The sequence below is a fragment of the Melanotaenia boesemani genome, chromosome 7, assembly GCF_017639745.1.
Source record: "Melanotaenia boesemani isolate fMelBoe1 chromosome 7, fMelBoe1.pri, whole genome shotgun sequence".
NCBI classification, from domain to species: domain Eukaryota; kingdom Metazoa; phylum Chordata; class Actinopteri; order Atheriniformes; family Melanotaeniidae; genus Melanotaenia; species Melanotaenia boesemani.
Window position 1 is genome coordinate 36,048,056 of NC_055688.1, and position 19,485 is coordinate 36,067,540.

Genomic DNA, 19,485 nt, shown 5'->3' on the forward strand with positions numbered 1-19,485 from the left:
CCCCGAGTGATTTCCTCAGGTAAGAAGCATAGTACACAAGCACACAAGCAAGTACATGATTATGCTTAAACGCATGTGGTTGAATATGCGAACACAAGCTGAAACCAAAGCAAATCTTTTTGGTTGGAAACAGAAGTAAATACAACACTGTGCCACCAGGACCTGATTTATTAAGATTTGTAACATAAAAAGTAATTAAATTTCAAACATTTTAAAAGAACATTTTCACACATACTGAACGCTAATTATCCTCAACTAAAATAAAATCCAACCTTTTCTGATCACTAAAAGCTTAGACCCTTTTCATGGAAAAATGTGATAATAACATTGATGGTGTCCTCTGCTGTTTTTCCCTCCAGACGGATGCAAAATAGGGATGTGTTCGTATTATAGTATTCAGATTAAAAGCCTGATCAGATTAAAAATGCTTCATGTAAATGCAAAATTAAACCTAAGACTGCAAATACATGTTAGTCTATAAACATTTACATGGACACTATTTTTGTTATTTTTCTCAAGTATCCCCTGGCACATCTCCAAGTGCCCCACATGGTATGTGTACCCCCATTTCTCCTTGAATGCATGGGGATCCCCTACATCTAAAATTCTGAATCTATGCAACATGAGTCACACATAACAATACATTATCTGCCTCAGGTGATTTAATGGATTCAAAAGAGAGCCCTGTAGTTTGCTCAAACACAGATGCCATAAGCTTAATACAAGCCTTGCTGCTTTAAAATTGTGTGTAACACAGTAGAATCAGCATATAAACGTGTCGAATCAGTTCTGCAGGGCGCTGATCTTTGCCATATTATGGCTGCTGTTTTAGCAGGCTGGGTCTCCACTGTTGCTGCTGTGTACACTATTGCTCTATTTGATCAGAATCCATAGGGATTGGCCTGTCAGACCATGTTAAGTCAACTAAGGATAGGCTACGCACACTGGTATATGTGCTGAGGGGGAACTGAAGAGTCACAGTGAGGAAGAGGAGGAAGCGGAGGAGGGGTGAGGAGCAAGAGGATAAGATAAGGGAAAACAAATTGAGGCATGACGGGATAAAAGGAGTACAAAACTGTTCTTCTGCAGGATATTTTTAGTTATTCCACTTTCACATGCAGAATACAAAATTTATATTAAACTGATATCAAACTTTATAATATATCTATTTATAATAGATGTATATAACCATGTGCAGAACAATAGTCCTTAGAGATAAACTGAGTAGTGTTTGGGACTAATGTCTTGATATGGAACTGTCTTGTTTTAACCAGCACCTAGTAGTAATGCATTACTCCAACTGAAGGTTGAAGTCAGTTTACCGAGCTGTTTGCCAACCGCCACAAAAAGACATCAGAAGAACTCTTCATTACTGCTGGGCTCTGGTAAAAAATACGCAGGACTATACATTTTCAACAGCCTCTGCCAGCTAAAGCTAGCATATCCTCAGTCTACCTATGACTGTGGAGTCATTTGAGTCATGTGAGAGCGAAGCATCCAACAGAAGGTTCATCTACATATCAGCATCACTTCTTCAGAAGTTTGATATAAGACATGCAGAGCTAAGAGCCTTGTGTCAAAGATGATAGCTAAAGACTTGCTTCCATCAGTTTGTTGAAGGTGAAGGTTTTGGAAGTTTGGTGGACATTGTTGCAATCAATGGACATCAACAGAAACCAGAAGAAACTGGATGATGATGCTGAAGATGAGTTATTTTGACAATAGGGCTGCAACTAATGACTATTCTGATGGTCGATTAGTCACCGACTATTAAAACGACTAGTCGACCAATCGGATTATGTATCTTATGTTTATTATAAATGGATCTTATTTCACTTTCAGCTTTGAAATCTTGCATGAGGTTAAGGAAGTCTGACGTTCCTCCTCTTTAAGTGTTCGAGCGTTGCAGACGTACTTCCGTAGTACACAAGGTCCGCTTTACAAACCTCACATGTATGTAATTTATTTTATAAGTTTAACGTGAAGTTATCCCAGACTTTTTATGTGCTTTGCCGCCGTTTTGCTCCCTAGTCTACTGCCATATTTTTTCCCTAGCGGACTTTATTGCGCTTGTGCAACTCTCAGCAGAGATAAAAAAAAAGAAGATGATGTCTCACTCTGTAGTTTTGTTTTTTTCCTCTTTGCGCATGTGCATTGTGCAACTCTCAGCAGAGATAGGATTAGAAGATGATGTCTCACTCTGTAGTTCTGTTTTTTTGTTTTTTTTGTTTTGTTTTTTTTGCCGACAATAGTCGACGGCTGAATTTGTTGTTGACTATTTTTACTATTGTCGACAACGTCGACTAATTGTTGCAGCCCTAGTTGAAAAGCTGTTTCTCATCACAGATTCATGTGATAGCGCCTACAACGGAGTCATATGTAACAGCCATTACATACTTAACTGGAAAAGATTCATTTCTGCAAGCACAAAAGGAGCATATTTATGTAAACTGTTCTGGAGTAGAGCATGAGATTCATGCAGTGAAGAAGATGTTTGTAGACACCAGGAAGCAGCAATGCTAACATGTAGCATAGCAACATGACGGAGAGAAACTCAGCTAAAAGACTCCACCACGCATCGGCATCCAAACCAAACACAGTTCAAACCCCAGCAATTCTATCTGAATTTAAGAAAACCACGAGAACAACTCTGTCCACTTTAGAGCTTCTGTTAATTTCTCCACTTCAAGCAAACCACGCAAAAAAAAAAAAAAAAAAAACTCAGGAGCTAGCAACCAGGATCAGAAATCATGTCTTACTTTTGCTGTTTTGTGGTAAAAAGTTTGATTCCAGCTCTAAAAACTCTGCTAATGTTTCTTCTATGACTCCGCCTTTGTTTGAAATGAACCATGAAGGTCCTGCTGGTTTCCATGGAGATGAAGGAGGTTTTATAGTGAAGGATTCACTCTTCCTATCAGAGACTATCTTGGGCTTCACTTCTTTCTGGATCCTCATGGTGTTTCTAAGGTGAATGTGGGGCTATCCCTGGATCCTCCTGACTCTGACCATTAATAGAGGTGTCCATCATCATCGACGATGGCTTCCTGAGATATTTACCTGCATAACACCTCTTTTAAACACCTGGAAACCTGCTCAGGTTCATTTGTTTACCTTCAGTTCCTCAGGCATTACTTTACTTATTACCAGGTGAACTGGGCTGCTATTCTCTGGTTTTCACTTAAAGCAGTGGTCCCCAACCCTGGTCCTCAAGGCCTACTATCCTGCAGGTCTTCGATGTCTTCCTGTTGCAACACACCTGATTCAAATGAATGGCTCATTAGCAGACTTGTGCAGAGCTTGTCACAGAACCATTTCATTTAAATCAGGTGTGTTGCAGCAGGGAGACATCTAAGATCTTCAGGAAAGTGGGCCTTGAGGACCAGGATTGGGGACCTCTGAGTCAAAGTAATGAGGTTTTCTTTTAGGAGGAGATAACATTTACATTTTCTACTGTGTCCCAGGTGAATTTACTTCAACACAGTAACACGTCTTGATTCTGACACTTTCGTTATAATCGCACGTGTCTCAGCTTTCGTGTCAGACCAAGATTATACATAAAGCCCTTATAGTTGTGAAGATATGCTTCATTTATTTTGGGTATGTCATTTCAGACAGAAAACAGAAACAACAGGCCTTATGAAGAAGAGGTTGGGAATGTTTAAGGCAAAGAGGGTTGATATATTGTCTTTATTTAATATGGATATTTTGTCAAAAGGAATATAAAATAAGATGTTTTACACTGATCTGCCATAACATCAAAATATATGAGTATGTCTTCCTTATGCTGTCAAAAAGCTCTGGAAAAAGAAAGTTGAGGAGTTTCTGGTATCAGGATGTTAGCCACAGATCCTTCGGGTCCTGCAGGTTGTGAAGCGGGATCTTTAAAAACTGAACACAGACTACTTTAACTTTTCCTACCCAGGACACAGAAGAAAAACATAGTCTCACTCTGGGATTCAGTCTCATTAAAGCATATTGTCTCTTTTGTCAAGCTGTGACTGCAGAGTGACCAAAACATCTAACACAATGACAGTTAATAGCTGTAATTCGAACTCTGCCACCACTGAGATGACTCATGCTGCAGGGAACACTGCTGTTCAGGGATGCTGTGGGAAGCGACTGTACATACATACAAATCAAACAATGGACCATTTGTTAAAATTTCCCCTCTTTGGGAGTTATTTCTGAAGATAAATTGATAGGGTACAACCCAAATGAAGTTAATCCATAAAAACTTGTTATACTTGCTGAATTCAACCTCAACACAATGTCAGCTTAGACACACACAGCCCGCTAAGGTCATCATGGATTACAACATCATTCACTGTAATAATCTTAATTCAAGTCTCCATGTCAGCAGGCCTCCACCACGCTGACTGAGCAGGACACTGAATCACTGAATCCTTATGAGCTGCAGGGCTCCAGTCTGAGCAGTGACCAACATCTGCAGATAAGAACTGACCCAAAGGCACCGTAACAGTTCCATAACAATGTGCTTTATAAGCAGCAGAAGCAGAGAGGGAGTCAGGTTGTTATGCTGCTAGGACCCCATTCTGCAGTTTAATGGTGCCTGTGGAAAAAACTGGATCCATCTTAAAATAAATTCTTCTTTGTGAGGTGTTTTTGTTTTTCTTCTTTTTTTTCGTTTTTCTTGCAAATAATCAGCTAATAGGTGAGGAGCTGTTACTGGATGGAGATCTGAAGCTCCTTCCTGCACTAGCTCCGGGATAATTCTACTATTTCTTCTAAACTCATTATTTATGATGTTTAATCTTTATTTAGCTGGAAATCGAAACCAGGGAACAAGGGCGTAGGTTTCATTTTGACATTGGTAGGAATACGAGTGGCCCACAGGGGCCCCTGGAATATAATTGCACCTAGGATTTGCACTAGACAAGAAGGCAGTTTGATTTAGTAATATAATTACTACAGTGCAATTACTAATGTCACAGAAGTCTGCTTTCATTATACAGTACAAGAAAATCCACAACCTAAATTTATCACCTGAATGAAACCTTGAAGGAAATATGCCCAATAAAGATTTGATTGCAGTGATGAACCACTGTTACACAGGACGTCATCATTCTTAAGACTGTAATTAAAGATATGTGATCATTTTGACTCGACATTAGAGGGAACGCTCATTTTTATCATTATTATTCTAATTTTAATCTAAAAACATGCTGGTCCATTTCTAAGGGGTTGGTACCAAACAAAAATGTATTTTTAAGTCTGTAGAATATTATATGAAGGTCAGGTAAACACATATTGTGACATATTATATTTTTGATTGAATTTTTATTGATTATACAGACTAAATCACAACTCAAAAAGCTCAGCTTCCCCTCCTCTCTACCTGGCAGCTTTGATTCAGCCACCTGACAAAATAACACATTAATGTATGCTAACTTTTTTTGCTAAGTCACTGTTATAATATTGTCAATGACTCAATAACAGCTGAGTAAACTATTTCTTTGTGACTTAAAATTTATATTGACTCGCTCTTTCTTTTCTATGTTACTGGAGTTTTGACTAAAGACATAACCACCGTTAGCAACGCTAACTAAAGCTAGCTCATACTAGCCAGAAGCGCTAGCTCTTCCTATAGAATGAGTGACAGCAGGAACAGCCAATCATATCAGCTGAAGTGAAAATACATGATAATAGATTTTATTGGCACGATTATTATCAAAGAAATAATCACAATTTTACAATGTTCATGATTATTTTTTGTTAATAAATTTCCCAACATTAGATTTGTGTAAAACCACATGAGCTCTCCTTATTTATTTATTTTTAGCATTATTTAACCAAACTACTGAACATTTAGATTCAGCATAAAAAGTTGCTGTTTATCCTGCAGGCAGTGAAACATTTTCCATGTATTTCCTCCTTTCTCTGCAGCTTTTTTTAAGTCATGCTTTACAAGCTGGTCTTTGTCTATTTCTTCTTCTGTGATGGATGACTTAATGTGTTCCACTCTAACACGCCTCTTCTGCTACTCACAAGGAAACAAAACAAAGCAACGCGAGCAGAGTCGAGCAGAAGTGGTGTAACTTTGTTTTCGTTCCGTGCAGAAGCCGCACTGATCTGCTGTTGTGGTTCAGTGCTGATATTAGGAGATCTTTATGATTACTTAATTGTGGTATTTAATACCAAGATTAATTGTAGAATTAAGTAATTGTGACATCCCTACTTATAAGGCGAGCCTTATAGCAGTGACGCTGCAGATAGAGAGCTGCCAGCTGTTTCTACAAACAAATGTTTAGTAACTTTTAATTTTTAAACATTTGAACAAATACCTTGTTTTTTAAAAGCAGTAATCCCTTCACACAGCAGCAGGTAAAATTTTCCTTGTAAATCCTCAAGCTAAACTTAAGGTTAATGCCTCGACGGATGTAGCATGTTCAAACTGCATATCTGGGGTAAGATCAGATGTTTTCCCTGTTGTAACAGACAACAAACAGGATTACAATCTCAGTAAATCTAGATTATGAGGGAGGAAGTCATGTCTTAAGAGCAAATAAAGATAATGACCTCAGATTGTGTAAATATTCAGGTAATATACGATTCATTTTTTCTCTAAAAGTTCCTGTTATGACACATAAGCCGTAGAAGAAAAGGGGATGTGATCGGTAACAAGGTAATGACGTGCTGAGCCTAAACAACAGTTATTTGAACATTCTTACATTCAAGGTGAAAACTCTTAAACCATCATAAAGCTTTTATGTACATTGCAGTATTTGTTACTAAAAACATGAAGAACGTGGAGGAACAACTTTAACAACTTTTTAAAACTTGAAACTTTAAAATAAAATTTTATAGCATAAAAAAAAGAAATTTTGGCCTTTATACTTTCCGTAGTAATTCAGTGGTACGAGTGCAGTAGGCCTGAAGCAAGTCTTCAGCGAGCTGCAGGAGTCGCCTCTGATTTCAAACTTTCAGACGTCATTAGTCTTTACCAATGGATCTTTAAAAGTTATTCTTTTTTTCCACTCCTCCTTTTACCTGACCATTTTGGTTTAAGCTGCTCAACACTGATTTAGGAATTATAGTATAAAAAGGGTTTAATTTAATTCAACGAATGAAGCAGAGCTGTGTCTGCACATGACAACTTTCCAAAGAACCAATTTTTAAATTGGAAATTTCTACTAGAAGCCTGTCACATAAATAAAACATTTCCATTTCTTTGGTTACGTCTGCCAAAAATAACTATTTGACAGACATGAAATAGTATGTTATTTTACAAACCACATGACTTCCAAAGGGCTATTAGTAGAAAACATGACATATCTCAATATGGCGTGCATCCATCCATTTACTAGGAAGTGGGTGAAGCAATTTATGGGAACATTGAAATGGAAATATAGAATATAGAGCTAAAACACTTTGTGCTATTTATCTATCTATCTATCTATCTATCTATCTATCTATCTATCTATCTATCTATCTATTTATCTATCTATCTATCTATCTATCTATCTATCTATCTATCTATCTATCTATCTATCTATCTATCTATCTATCTATCTATCTACCTACCTATCTATCTATTTATCTATCTATCTATCTATCTATCTATCTATCTATCTATCTATCTATCTATCTATCTATCTATCTATCTATCTATCTATCTATCTACCTACCTATCTATCTATCTATCTATCTATCTATCTATCTATCTATCTGAATTGCATAAACTCTGTTTTGTTTATTTCCATTTTTGTTTACACATGTTGAAAATGCTGCATCCATAAACTGTGGTTTAACACTTTTACACAATACTGTAAAAGAAAGATAACCATCACCATGGTTACTGCAGACCCAGGGTCAGATGGTCAAGCACAACATTTATAACTAAACTCATTTGCTTATAAAATCTTTCACCAGGGTTGGGGATGGATACGAGAAATAATTCTTTGGAACAAAACTTCCTATAAAGTCCAGCTTCTGTTCCCATCTTGAGGACCAACTCCAGTTCTACGAGTTCATGTTTTAGTTGTCACTGTAATCCCATTTTAACAGACTTGTCACCAAATGAATCAGTATTTATCATAAATATGGAACCTGTTCATCACAAAGAAAGCTTCAGCTTCCACATCGAGAATGAAAGTTTCTTCCTGTTTTGAGACACCTCACAACAAACCTTTGTGGTAAATGCATTATTAAAACTGACCTGTCTAATCCACGCTGTCTCATTAGAGTCTACTTTCTGATTTCCTTTATTGTCTCTGTAATTAACCACCAGGTATTTCTGCCTCTTGCTGGCAGACTACTGAGCAACTTTCTTTCATATGACACAAAAATAAGGGCTCTTTGATCCTTTCAGCATGCATGACATTAAATTATCCCTGAATTTCACAGAAGTGGAAGGTTCCTACATTGTGTGACATCACTTTGATCAAAATTGCACTTTGAAATTTTGCAATATACAAGTTCTAATAGCGTGTCGCATGCAATGCAGCATACGGCTGATCAGACTGGAGATGTGGGAGCAGGATCTCAGAGAACCGCACAGATCCAGAGAAACAACATGTCACAAAGTGGAGCAAAACAACAACAGTGAAGTTTCTAATGAAATCCACACAGAGTCCCCAAGTTAGGTCGCTTTTGTTTCTACCTGAGAAGCTCTGACAAATTCAGCCAAAAAAGTTCTTTTAGGCCAAGGTGACCTCAGTGGATAAGAGGATTTAGAAACATAACCATGAGCATATCCTGGCTGGTGTTAAACTCCAAGTCATGGACGTGTAGTTCATGAGATGGAAGAGAGATGGTGTTTGCCATGTAAGTTTGAATCTGAGCCATGATAAAGAAGAAAAGAAAAGTCATGATAAAATGCGCCTGGGAGATAATTAGTGTGTGAACAGCGAACAATTCTACTTCAGATTTGAAGAAGCTCCTGTAGGCTGAGGGCAGCTAGCAGTTAACTCGGCTACAACTGCTGCTCAGAGATAATTGAGCCCTTTAAGCTGTTATGAGGTCTTTATGTTTAAAATAACAGACAGATTACAAAGATTATAGGGACTACCTGATGTCCCTAGACATTAAGAGCATACATATTAACCTTATTATTGATAGCAAGTCTTCATTTAGTTTGTGTTTGACTCTTTGGGCATTTTTCTTAAGAATATGTTCCAAGATTAACGTGTTAAACCTTGTGTTGCTGGTGATAACGTAAATTAGATGCTCCCAACAACCATAGAATTGTCAACTTTCTGTAAGATCTCTAGTGAATCTCTAGAATTTGTCCCTCCTGTTGGCTTTATATTAATTTGCAGGTAAATTTGTACCTTTTTTATGTTTAGACTGCAGAGCTTCAGATTGTCCATCCATTTTCTATACCCACTTATTCCAATGCAGAGTCTCGGGCAGTTTCAGATTAAAATAGTCTCTTTGATGAGGGGAAGCCAGGACATTCAAAGGTAAAATGCTGGATGACTTTATGACCAAATTCCACAGAAACTGTACTCAGAAAAGTTTGCAGCAAATTAAATAATAATGTACCAAATTTTGCCTTATTAAAAGTTCTTGTTGCAAGAAATTGATTTTTCTTAAGACTTTCCAAATTTCTCCCAATACTTTAACTCCATTAAGATTTCAAATGGGGATTTTTTTTTTATTTCTTTATTTATTTTTTTATTTTAACGTTTATCGTTTTTCTTGGGCATTTTCCTAAAGGGCTCTAACTCCAGTTCTGATGAAAGCTTCTTCCAACCTGCTCCTTTTTCCACAAAGAAAACTACCAAAGTCAACGTTTGTATGCGTTGCTAAATATCAAATAACAAGAAATAATTATATGAATGATCTGGTGCACATGCATAAAACCATCTGAAATACCAGCACATAGACACTGCTGGTAGTTAGAGGCCTGTATATTACAGATATCTGTGGTTCTTAGAAATGATGAATGAATTCCTTTCTTTTGGATCGAGTTGCTGAGGTGTGTGTGTTTGTGTTTGCATCAGATACAGTCTGAGTCAGGATTGGGGACATCCTGGACGGAAAGGCTTGATCATAATTTACAAAATACATAGAAAAAAACTTCATCTAAGAGTTGTAACTTTCCAGAGATGACTAAAGCATGGTAAATCCCATTCTTGAGCTCAGAAATGGCCATCTCAGGTCAGGCTCCTTGTTTTGTTATAATAACGTTCTTCAACACATTTTATATTTCTCTGTTACATTCCATATTACTTCTTAATCCTTGAGTTGCAGCAGTGCTGTAATAAAGAAAACATCACATTTATGAGTCCAGTTGGTGTGAAGATGGAGGTGGACGAGGCATGTAGAGCAAATATTCCAAATATGCCAATCAACAAAATATTGCTGCAATACTTTAACTTTAAATGGAAATTAAGCTTCTCTCACCTGCAGTTTAGTTGTACAGAAAGATTATTTCTAGGAAACTAGGTTTCTGAAAGACATTGTCCACATTCAGGCTCCGTGTGCTGCTCAACATGATGCAGAATGACTCAGAGTGACTTACTAAATTAAGTTTGTGCTGAGACTGTTGTGTCAGCCAGTTTGTTTGGAGGTTTGGTCTGAAGCTACACAGTGGTGGCTCCAGAAAATAGCTGGAGGTGACTGTCAGTAAACAGACTTTATTTTTACCAAGCATGGCACTGCTGTATGTAATGCTTCATACAAGAGCAAGAAAGAGCAAGAGGGTCAACCAACAGTAAGTAACACTAGTGAGTGCGTCCTTCCCTGGAGGGAAATGCCTCTTCCCTGGTGTTTATGAAACCACTTGGAATTAGGTTAAATTTTAAATCAAAGGGTTTATGTCTCCTTCTTTCTGAGAGGGTGCTAATTATTTTTAGTTCAGCTAGTGCCATTCATGACACTCATCTCATGTCACTTTTAAAGACAGTAAAATCCAGTCCAAAATAAATTCTAATCCAATTAAAAAAGCATTATGGGATCCAGATTAGTTCGATTTTATAAGCAAATTCATAAAAAAATAATTGCCAAGTTAAAAAAAAAAAACATCAAATTGCATCAAATTCTGTCCTGGATTCTCATCCTGAGCATGAACAGGCGGCGAGCGACAGCGAACCTCAGTTTTAACAGGAAGGGAAACCTCAGAATGCCATCTGCCTCGGCTTCACTTTGCTTTAATGATTCATTTCATCCACACAGCTGTGTTTTTATCAGTTTGTTGTGAGTTGTATTAATTCCCAACAGTTATTACTGAGAGACAGCAAACTTAGGTTCTGTGTTACAATGAGTTTACCGCGATAGTTCACCGTCATGCTGCAGGATCTCAGCAGAAAGCAGCTGGTTCCATCTTCCAGTCCTATGAGTAAAACAAGCACGAGCTAATGTTTCATGTTAGCATTAAAATACTAACATGAAAATTAAATGCTATGCTATGATAAATGCTAATATATGCAATATTAATGTATGATTATTTATGGCTTATTACACGTCTGAAATAAATGATCTAACTAAACTTGTTATTTTAAAGAAATAGTGCCAAATTCTTTGAAATGTTGCCAAAACAGTCCTGCTGGTAGAAGCTAGCTTATGCAGCTTCAGCCTTTTAGCTGTTAATGTACATTTTTCATGTCATTTAAGGTGAAACGTTCAAGCAAAATCAAAACACAGACATTACCAAATATAATTTTATCAGATAAATTCAAATCTGTAAGAAGTTGTATTCAGTTACTGTATTTTTAATACACTTTAACCTTAAAAAGAAAACATTTTTTTGCTTTCAAACAAAAAAAGAAACTTTAAACTTGTCACTTAAGTGCATTGACTGGTTTTGTTCTTGTGACATTTAGTTCTATAATTAAATCTGTTGCTCCTTGTGCAAAAGAAATCAATGACTGGTTCATCTTAAGTAATCTCTCTTTCTTCTGAGTTCATTTTGCTGTTTAATAAGGCTAAAGTTTTTCTTATATGATTACTTTAATTAAAAGAGTATTTAATTACGCAGAGAATCATACCCTGCAGTTCTAGTTGTAATGCAGTAATGCAGCTTTAAACTCCTTCAAATCGTCATCCTCTTATTTCTCCACCTCTCCTTGTGGTCCAGGCTGGTCGCTCCTCTTCCCCTCGTATATTTCCAGCAACTCTTCATGCCTCGACATGCCTTCCACAATTTATGGATCTCCATCTCTCCTCTCTGCTGTCCTCCTGTCTCTAAATCTGTCTTGCCTTTCTTAATTCACTATTTCTCCTCCCTCCTCCTCTTTTCTTCTTATTTCTTCTTTTGCTTCTCTTCTGTTCTTGCTTGTGGGATCTCATATGTCTTAACAGTGTTTACTTTTATGGCTCAGCATGTTGGGAGAAACATTTAGTCCTTTTTGTGCTTTGTTGCACTGGTCATGCTGGGATTCAGTACGTCACCAGGTAACAAAATGAGCCCGTTTTAAACAGAACAATTATAAGGAAAAATAACAGCAACAATCCCCCCCTTATTTTTTCTTAGCTCTTCTATTTTCTGCCATCTATCTTAGGTTCATCCTCCTCCCTGCCTGCAGCGGTTGCATTGTTCTTCTTGTTTCTGATCTCCCCATTCATCCTTTCTTCTGACTTTTTTTGTCTCTGTTTGATCCACCATTGTTGTTGGCTGCAGTGGCTTTCATTCATTTTCTGCCTCCTGTCTGCTACCATTTTAATCAGCTTTATTACAAGAAACTAAGAAAGATCTAACAACCAGCAAGTTTTGTGGAAGATTTGAATCATGCAATGAAGCGCCGCTGCCGTTTTCTTTTGTTTCGTCTCTTAGAGCTGCAAATATCTATGAATAATATATCTACATAATTTCTTGTCTAACAGGGAAGCTGTTCTGCTGGGACCCTTTGAACACATTGCAGATGAGGGGTTTCTCCACTAGATCGGCCCATTTTCCAGTAAGATCTGTTTGCAGTGATTTAGCTTCCTGTTTTGTTTTTTCCTTTAGTTGCCTGCCTTGCTCTTGCTCATTTCATTCATCTTGCCAGTTAACACCTGCATCAGCCCTGCAAAGACAAAAAGCTGCTCTGGAAGGAAAATGCAACAAAGCAACTGCATTTCTCACATCACCTCTAAACCATCCCAGACATCAGTCTGATGGATTTTGATGAAAAGCAAGCCCAATCTACAAAGACTCCGTCCCTCATCTCACAGGGTCCAAAAGATGTGCAAATGTCCTGGTAGCAGTCACTCCAGGACGGCCCGGATCCAGATTAGGTGGGCAGGCGATCGGTGTATGTTCCTGTCTCTGCTTCTGTTAGTTGCTGATCATCTCTGGGTTTTATTTCATACATTTCTATATTCTCAAATTTTGCTTTCCTTTTTTTCTTTTTTTTTTTTTTTTTTTCTTTGTGGGCTATCACAGTGGTTCCCAACTTGGGGTTCCTAGACCCCTAAGGGGGTCCCCAAAAGAGCACAGGGGGTCCCTGAGGCTTTGGCTGTTCAGAGCCAGTATGATTTAAATGAAGACAATGTCCACTCAGAGAGACGTTGTCAAGTCAATGTCAGACAACTTTATTCATCTGTAGGGTTGCACAGTGGTGTGGTGGTCCGCACCACTGCCTCACAGCAACAAAGTCACTGGTTCGAGCCTCAGCTGGAGGGTGGTTTGCATGTTTTTGTCGCATGTTCTCCCCGTGTAAGTGGGTTCTTGCTAATTGCTGAAACAGACTCCGGCCTGAATTGGACTAAGAAGTATAGAAAATAAATGAGTAAAGTGTCTCTAACAGACAACCCCTGAAACCAACAGATAAAACGCTAAAAGATAAAAGAATAATAAAAATTATATTAAATCTTCTCAGAAAAGTTAAACTGTATTCGTTTAAGGATTTTATTTTGGTGTTTCATTCACATGGAACCAGAGTTCTGGGAGCCTGAAAACACTTTGCACCATTTCATTAATGAGACATGAGAAACACCACAGTGCAGATGATTCATCCTTATTTAAAAAAAGTACGGCTATATGTCAGCAATTACATTAAGTTTGGTTTTATCAAAGGAAAAGAGTCTGAATGCATCATTTATGGTGAAAAGTGGTGAATGAAAGCATAAAACCAAGCATGGTTTCAACATGGGGTGGGCGGGGGGCCCACAGCCCCCGCCCGCAAGAAGAAAGTCCCACGGGAAAATAGGTTGGGAACCAGTGAGCTATCAGAAACTTCTGTCCCGTGTCCCTCTCCCCCATCTAAGCACTCAAGCATCCAATATTTAACCTGATAAACACAAACATATTTTAGGATTTATCTTGTGATCCTCTGGTGGGGACCCGGCCCCTGCAGGAACCACATAACTAACTACAAACTATCCTCAATAAACCCACTGGCTCCACATATCAAACGCTGCTTATGTGATAATGTACCACTATTGATTTCTCACTCATTTTATCAATAATAATAAAATCAGCCAGCAGGTGCCTTTTACTACAGAAAGATTGCTTTAAAATGAGCTGGTTAAAACCACAGAATGACTTGGATGCATAATGGAGGATTTCTACATGGGTGTTTTTGTTTTCTGCCTCCGTTTCCACTCCTAGCTGCATCCCTGCTGTAAACCACCTCGGACCAGTAATAGATGGCTGATGTTGGTCAATGTGATGGAGTCGCTCTGCTGCCAGTTCATCTACCCACTGGTCAGATCTATACGACACCGGCCTCACATAATAAATCACCACGCACACCTGCAGCCTCTGGCGGCTGCAGCCGCCCTCTATTCTGACGATTGATGCACACCATGCTGCTAAACGGCTGAGATAATTAAACCCTGCACATTCCTCCCCAGTGTGTGTGAGTGCATTGTAGCACACAAATATTCCTCTATCCTCACAGACACACTGTTAACACACACACACACACAACCTCTCTTTTGCTGAGCATGCTCAGATAAAGAGTGAGAAAGAAAGAGAGGAAGGAGACAGAGAGTGAGAAAGCACCTGCTGGTGCTGTAAAGCGCTCGCACAAACGGCGTCTGTGTTTCCTAAGACTTGAACAAATGGGAAAATTATACAGTCGAGTCTTAAACGGCAGCCTTTCACCCAAAGGTGCATCACCCCGTCTAGCTGAGGGGGATCCTGACGGCAGCTGAGAGTTAATAAGCAGATCATCTGGTATAAAAGCTACTCACTCAAAATAATCTAAGTTTACAATTAAGAGACAAGAAACGACTAAGAAACTATGCTTAACAAAAGGCTAGAAATGCTAAATGATGGTCAGAAGCTAAATTATTAAACAAAGAAACAAAATATGCCCACAAATTTCACAAAGGAGCCGTGAAAATACGCTCAACTCCCAAATATTTGATAAGAAATCTTTAGAGATGCAAAAATACACAAAAAACAAGCAAAGAAAAAAGTTGGTGTCCCTCCTTCAATAGTTTTAAATAACAAAGAGGCTACAAAGGAAAGAAGAGGGGTGATGGGAGAATTAGAGAGATGCTGCTGAGGCTGTGTGGGTGTCTTGTTCCTCCACAGGAGACATTGGGGACCTTTTACATGTCTGTACTCAGGGGCCTGCTGTTTCACAAAAGGTTTTATCATTAAAGGTATATTTATATATATATATATATATGTATGTATATATATATATATATATATATATATATATATACATATGTAAAGAAGGATGAGGGGGAGGGACTTTCACAAATATGAAGTCGTTAAAAGATTTTCCTGAGTCTCCAGTAGGAGTGATTATTCTCTGCTTCTGGTCCTGAGTTCCTTTCTATCCCCGAGGCGAATATGCTTCAGCTATGAAGCTTTTAGCGCACTCATGTTGCGCACACGCGCACGTGCAGGCTGATGAATAAATAAAAGGCCGCCTAATGGTCGTGGATTGAATTAAAGACTGGAATTCGATCTGTCAGTCTTCTTTTTATCATTTTGTTTTAACAACGTGTTTTTATTTTATTTTATTTTTTTCCTGGTCTCACGTGTGCCAGAATGCCAAGAAACACGCGCGCACACACACTCCAGCTGCGACCGTGCACCTTCTGGGTCTCTCACCTCTACACACGCACGGCTCTCTCTATTTTTTTCGCCTTCCATCTCTCGAATGCTCCGCATCACGCGCAAACAGCCCGTGAAGGGAATCCAACAACACATGCGCGGCGCCCACGCGTGGAAATCGGGAGCGTGGTCTCCCTCCTCTTACCTGGCGTTTAGGTTGAACTAATCCAGAATCCACGCGGCGAAGGTGACAGAATGACGTCCAGGTGAAATAATCCCACCTCCAGGTCTGACCAAATTCTTCCACTCCAAAAGTAACGGGACGGTGGAAAAGATCAACAAACAGCCAAAGATTTTCTTCTGTTTCTCCAAAACAGAGTTAAAACCCTCGACAGGGAGCCTCTGTGGCTGAAAAGGGAGAAAAATACGTTCCCTCTTCTATTCCTTCTTCTTTAGGATGATGGAAGTCTGCTCCAGTCGCGCATCCTGCTTTTCTTCTCCTATCTTTCTTTTCATTGCTGCCCCGCTGCTGTCTTCCAGGACTGAGCCTCGCAGGTGGACCTCTGAGCTCCGTCTGTCTCTGTCCGGGAAGTGGCGTGGAGGAGTCGCTCTACTTTGCGCAGCCAAAAATAACTTCCAATCTCCACTCTGGAATCCCGAGAAACACTTGCGCCCAAATATTCTCAACTAAATTCTTTACACAGTGGGCTGTTGTGGAAATTACACGTTTTTATTCATTTTCATGATACTTTCTTGTACTTCCTTCTATTATAGCGAAAAAAAAAGTGGAATAATATTTATTCCTTAATGGACTCTCCAATAGTTTCGAGATGAACATCAGCTTTTTCTTTAGCTGTAACTGAAGAATTTGTCAGAAATGAAGTGACGACTCATATGAATAAATAATCACCAGCAGGTTCCAACTTTGCAAGTTCAGAATATCGATTAATCAATGAATCAATCCAGATGCGCAGCTGGAGACGCGTCGTCTCCTGCCATGAGCTGCAAACTGCAGTGCAGCCTTCACCTCCCTCCTCTTTTTCTTAGATTCCCCCACAAGTCCAAGTTTCCCGGGTGAGAATCTCCGACGTTTAGCCAATCAAGTCCTCAACGTATCAATCCGCGTAAGAGATGATTAATTAAAATGCAACAAAACAAGAAGATGTGAGAATTAAGAGAGTGCGCGTGTTCTCCATCTCACCCTTGCCTTCTGTACTTTTCTTTCTCCCCCCAGTAAGACGTGCAGGCCACAGGGCTCAGCCTCCTCTCTGCTCACATCTGATCCCGGGCTGCACTTAAAATGTCAAAATCCCAACTGGAAGGACTTTTGGAAATCCGTTTTGGAGAACAGCGGGAGAGGAAGGAAAAACGCGAAGCCCCCGATTCGCTTCTTTGGGATTGTCCCCCCTCAGAGAGGTTGGACTGGTGGAGGAGCTGGATCTCCTCCCCACAGAGAGAGGATCAAACGACGGACAACCAAGGAAAACAACAAGAGGAAAGGAGTCGATAGAAGAGAAAAGAAGAAAGCCCAGTTCTGGCTCGGTCTTTGCGCCAACTAGAGAGAGAGAGAGAGAGAGAGAGAAACGTACAATTCTCCCCCCTCCTCATCCGTCCCCCTCAGATACTTCACCACCTGCCCAAAGAAGAACGATAAGAGACAGAAAATCAGCGCATCTCTCACGGAGGCTTTTATGTAAAGTGCTTTAACAGAGTCCAGAAGAGCGCAGCGCAGCCAGAGAGGCGCAGAAGGAAAGGCTGTTCCTCTGCGCGTGCTGATATTTAAAACCTGCAATTCTGTCCTTCATCCTAACCGAAAGAAGTGATTGTTTGTTAGCGATTAAACAGAAGGATGAAAGAAGACCTTCAGCGCCACCGGGCACGTGCGCGCACGCACTCAAACTGTGAGGAAGAAAGAGACACAGACGTGGAGATTGTTTTCTTTTACTGAACTGTAGCTGTATTTCTAACTTCATATCCGCTTGTGCATATGTAGAAATGTGCGTGTCATTATACCATAATGACTGAAACTAACTCAGAAAATTCAGAACTTTTAACATCAGCAAAGACATTTTACCCTCAATCAGTCAAATCCACCCTCATCTATAACCTTTCATCCTGGTTCAAATTTCTCCCCACTACAAGCAAAGCCAAACTCTCCGTGTAATAAATCAGGCCAGTAAGAGAACCAGAACCGCCCAGCTCCCTCTGGCTGAACTGAACCAGCGCTCAGTGATGAGGAAATCCACCCTCATCACTGAGGACCCCCCCAATCCCCCACACCTCTCACTCATGTTCCTGCCATCAGGCAGATCGCCGCTACAGAGCCCCACTGGTAAGAAATCATTCATCCCCTCTGCAGTAACTGTTCTAAATAACACAGAATAGTTACACTTTTTAATATGATTTTATTTGTTGTTGTGAATGTGGATTATCTATCTATCTATCTATCTATCTATCTATCTATCTATCTATCTATCTATCTATCTATCTATCTATCTATCTATCTATCTATCTATCTATCCATCCATCCATCCATCCATCCATCCATCCATCCATCCATCCATCCATCAATCCATCCATCCATCCATCCATCCATCCATCCATCCATATATTTAACAACTACTGATTATTATTAATAATTAGATATATAGTTGGACGGTCATCCGTTCTAATTATTAATAATAATCATTAGTTGTTGTTAAATGTACTTATAAATAGAATAGTGATAATAAAAATATTCAGTATGTACATCAATGGCTTCTTAGAGACCAATTAATTACAATGGTGGAGTTATGCAATGATTAATAATAATATTAATAAAAATAATAATGCCTACAGACAGGAAGTATTGTAAACGTTGCATTATCTAAATATAGCTGAAGATAGTAAATTTCCTTAAAAGTGAGACGTTGTGTGAGACTAGTCTTCATGAAGCTGGAGACTCTTCTGAAAAGAGCCTGTTGATGTCGACAGATGGTCTTTGGCCACCATAAACCGTCTCAAAATGGAAAGCCATGGAACAGATGGTTAACTAGATGTTTAGGATCACTGGCAATCCTTTGTGCCCCTTCCCTCACCCTGGTGTCATGCAGCTCTTAGATGGGAGGCAGCAGACAGCCAATGAACCACTCACCAGTGCGGAAAACATGCTGGACCTTCTCCCTGGAAGACTGGAAAATAGACTCTGTCTATTTTAAGTGGGGTGGATCGTGTGAGGACATGAGGGCATGTCTAAGCTTGAGAGATAAAATTGTAATTTATTGATTTGTTTTATTTCATCATAAATAAAGAATTATACTAAAATAAAAAATCCCTTTGAAAAAAATGTGTGACAGTTAATGAAATGGGAACATATTGTGGCAAAGCATCGGGGGGGCAATTCACATGATATTTACATGCTCATTTGCCAGTTAAATGGAAAGTGGTGCATTAGTAATAAAGAGGCTCAACAGGAAAGAATAGAAATCAGGATTTTAACCCTTTAATGCCTGAATTTATTTACAAATATATAAAAAAAAAATACAGTAAAATAAATAACAAAAAATACATAAATATATACATAAATGCACAAACAGATTAATAAA

The 19,485-nt window shown here is 39.0% G+C and overlaps 1 protein-coding gene across 4 annotated transcripts in view; it reads right to left on the minus strand.

Moving 5' to 3' along the window:
• Positions 1 to 16,692, minus strand: part of il1rapl2 (interleukin 1 receptor accessory protein-like 2) — a 494,907-nt gene extending 478,215 nt beyond the window's left edge. For all 4 annotated transcript variants that reach the window (XM_041990452.1, XM_041990450.1, XM_041990449.1 and 1 more), the window contains exon 1: positions 16,107 to 16,692. The gene's annotated coding sequence lies outside the window, so the exon portion shown is untranslated. The remainder of the gene's footprint in view (positions 1 to 16,106) is intronic.
• Positions 16,693 to 19,485: the final 2,793 nt, after the last annotated feature.